Below are 4,062 nucleotides of genomic sequence, written 5' to 3' on the forward strand. Positions count from 1 at the left end.
GTGGTTTTAGATTATAACAACCCGGTATTAGACTCAATCAACGTTGCTGTTTAATGAAAATACGTTGCATTATGGTTTGTTTATTGTTATAGTTTATTGTTATATTCTTTTTACTTATGGTTGCTCTCAAAAGGGCCGTTTGTTTTGAATATTTTCGGGGTTTTTGATGACGTCATCGTCCATACGAGGCGTACGTAAAACAGAGGGTTCGTATAACTGGGGTACGTAAAAACGAGGTTCTACTGTATTATATTATCAGTGCTGATTTAGAACTTTTTGTGGTACTGACTTTTTATATGGTGCCGACTTGTGGTATGGTACAGTGGTACTGAATTATTGTGGTACTGAACTACTGCATAATATCATATGGTACCGGTAACTCACTAATATTGTGGTACTGAATTATTGTGGTACTGACCTACTGTATAATATCATATGGTACAGGAAACTCACTAATATTGTGGTACTGAATTATTGTGGTATTATTATTGCAGGCCTACTAACTTATTAATTAATACTGCTTTATGATGGTTCCAACTTGTGATTTTATCATACCTGATCTGATGATAGATTGTTGTGTTTTCTTGGTGGTACTAATTTAATACAGACTCGTTTCAGTTTCGAAGACAAGGCTAAATTACATGCTATTTACAATAAGACAGTAAATAATTTAAAACATTAACCAAGCATAGCACAAGATATGAATTATCAAAGTAAAAGTTAAACATTAAAATACTTATAGCTATAACGAAAAATAAGATACATATTATATTAAATACGGAATTATATTTTAATTAATATTGTACATTATTATTAACAACAAGGCTGTAAACACATACTATTTAGAAACAGAGATCAAAACAAGAGTGAAATTATCAAGTAACAAATTAATTCCAATACAGTTACATATTATTTATTATTATTTATTGGATACTGCTTCTGTAATAAGTAGAAACTTCCTATATGCACTCAGTACTCCTTCATTTGAAGCTAATTTTTATCTTAATGTCATAAAATAATAATCACATATATATAAAGTATTATAAGATATAATTGAATTTTTTATAGACTTTAACATTATAATAATTTTAATTAATTTTAAGTAATAATTTAAAGTTAAAAAATGTATGGTATTTTTTATTGGACCAGGGTATTTATTTAATTCATGGGAAATATGATGAAAATGATACCAATAACCTGTATGTTAAAATAGGTACTATCTGAAAAATTTGGCTAAGCATGAAAAAACTTTGTTTAATTATTGTATTTTAGGCTTACCAAGTTACACTGTATATGTGGTAGGCCTACACATAAGACAATACTGTACCAGCAAATACAAGTCAATAAAACATTTATTGTTTCATTTAATTTATGATTTGAATAATGAATTAGAAATTCCTCTCATTACAGCCAACAGATGGTCATTTGTTTACAAAATATTAACATTCAAGGATTTATTATGCGTCTTATGATTATTCACTCTTTCAAAACCATAATTATTTAAATATGATGTACTGTAATTACTATATTCAACTATTGAAGTTTGTTAATGTTAAATAACCTCTAATCTGCACACTGAAAATATGGTATTATTTAATAAATATGTGCAGATTGAAAAATTTAATGCAGGTCTGCTTTGATTAGAGGGACAACCCTTTTGATCCTCCATTCTTTTTGCAATGCAGACCCTTGTTTCCCAGATTCTTTTTGCAGTGTAACAAGTTTTTATGCGTTTTTGAGTGTACAAATTTCTGATTAATTTTTTAGAACTTTCTGTATGTTTTTTACAAGTAAATGTTTAAAAAAACAAATGTCCCTTAAAGAATAGGCTTTCACTAGATGTATAATTCATATTTTTGGGATTTTTTTTTTTAAGTGAAAAGTTTGTGTATAAAAGAAAGTAATGTACTATTAAAAAGTAATAACAGAAAAATATAGGCCTAGCCTAGCCTAAATTGTCGGCAAAAAATTGTGAAAAAAGAACAATTTGCCAAATAAAATAACAAAATAATAAAATATTCACAATAGACATCGTTATGTAAATTATTTACCCAAACATGCATAATTATATGCACAATCTTTCCATTCCAATCCATTGACTATACCATACAGTAGCCTTTCTAAGCCTAGGCCCATAATCATCAACATCATCACCGCCGTCCTCACTGTTTATCGCCTGCCCGTCGTCATCACTGATAGGCATGCCAAACTATTGCATTGCAAAATTCGTTTTCATAATTGTAAAAATCTAAATATAACCTGATCGCTCTCTCGCCTGTATAGTAAACATCCTGTGCAGCCATTCCCAATGAAAATTTAAAACTATATAAGTTTTCAAATCAAGATTTCAAAAAATGTTTACAAAGCATGATGTCAGTTTTAAAAAAATTCCAAAATAAACAAGCTTGATGCATGTATAAAAATAATTTAAAATGTTTTGGAGCCAGAATATACACAGAACAGCAAATTAAATTAAGTAAATTTCGACTGCGGTCGAGTTGGGTAGTCTCAACTTCAAATCCATTTCAACTGAAGTTGAAGTTGGGATCAAGAGGGTTGTGAATGGCTGCATTGTAATGCGATACATGCTAGCGTAGCCAAGGTTATCTCAGCTTATGATAGTTTTGTAATCGTAAATAAGTAATCACTCATGCCGAAAATCTTGCCTACTTTAGTTATTACTGTGCTATCATATAAACATCGGTAAGCCATTGGAGCTAAAAGTTTTATTACTTTAAGGCACTATATAATTTTAAGTTGTTATTATTACTTCATTAATTTTTTAACATTGATTTTTTTTTACTTTATAATTTCAAAATCAGTTCTCAATGAGTCCCATTTTGGACTTAGTTATTAAAATCAAAACTAGGCCCATTGGGAGAATGTTAGATATCTACTGTACAGAACAGGATAGAAAAATTAAATTAAATTTTATCTTTGATCAATACTGCCCTGTTATTTGTTACTGTATTTTATTAACTCAACTTTGTATTAAATGATAACGATGATAATATCTTTTGTCGCACATTTACCATTGTAGTTTAAACAGTGTGGATGTAATTGCTAACATAAATTGTTATGAACATCTATACTCTAATACCCAAATCACACTTAAGACAAAATCGTAATACCGGTAACAATTTGTAACAAGTTTAATCGCCAATACATTTCCTTTTATACGCGAAGTTAATGAGAGTAACAGAGCAAAGGTCTAGAATATGTGTACCATCATATTTATGATTCTGCTCCACCCCGAGAATATTAAGAGGACCTCAAAATCACACCTACCGCTAAATGTTAATGTTGATTTTAAGCATAATATGCGTTGCTGCGGGCACTATGTAAGTTCTTTTTTGTCCATGATTGATTTAATAATTGGTTGATTAATTGGCTTATCCTATGTAGTGTGATACTGTACATCTTCAATATCCTTGGATATTGCTGCTAAGCAGTGGCGTAGCTAGAGGTTTTGGCACGAGTAAAAAATTGCGCCCCTTCCCCCTCCCCTCAATTATGATTATAATATTTTGAAATATCCCTAGCTATCCTCAAAGTGGGCCTGGCGCCACCCCTGTTTCTTACTACTGAAACTGCATTACAATGTTAGGAACTTTGTATACAACTTTACCATTATCTTAATTTGTAAGGCTGTTGTATTTATCGCATACAGTAGCAGTACACTATTCTTATTCTCTAAATTTATCTTATAGTAGAGTCTTGCTGGATTTTGTGTGCTTTTGCATCAGCAAATAAATTAATAACATGATCAAAGTTAGCAATGTTGTCTGCTTCATCACACTCAATACTAAGTAGTGCCAAGCAGCTCACTTGTCACATCGTGGCTCTGAGATATGGCAGGATGAGCTTTAGTCATTACAGAATAGGATTAAAAAAACAAGAGAAAACGGTCGAAATGGACTGAAAAGAAATCACAATCTATAAATTTGCCAATAAAAACAACTACATTCAGATTCTTATTATTAACTGGAAAATATTAATGCCTGACAACATACATCGATTTTGTTGTGTTTTTCTAAAAAGTGCTTATTTTTTATTCTCATT

At 30.4% G+C, this 4,062-nt stretch overlaps 1 protein-coding gene across 1 annotated transcript in view; it reads left to right on the forward strand.

Annotated features, from left to right (window-relative positions):
• LOC117124912 (tryptophan 2,3-dioxygenase-like) overlaps window positions 1-4,062 on the forward strand; it is a 23,475-nt gene that overhangs the window by 8,256 nt on the left and 11,157 nt on the right. The gene's annotated exons all lie outside the window — the stretch shown is intronic.

This window comes from Anneissia japonica, unplaced genomic scaffold (assembly GCF_011630105.1).
Source record: "Anneissia japonica isolate Jap-2015-1 unplaced genomic scaffold, ASM1163010v1 scaffold1881_len754168_cov175, whole genome shotgun sequence".
Lineage (NCBI taxonomy): Eukaryota > Metazoa > Echinodermata > Crinoidea > Comatulida > Comatulidae > Anneissia > Anneissia japonica.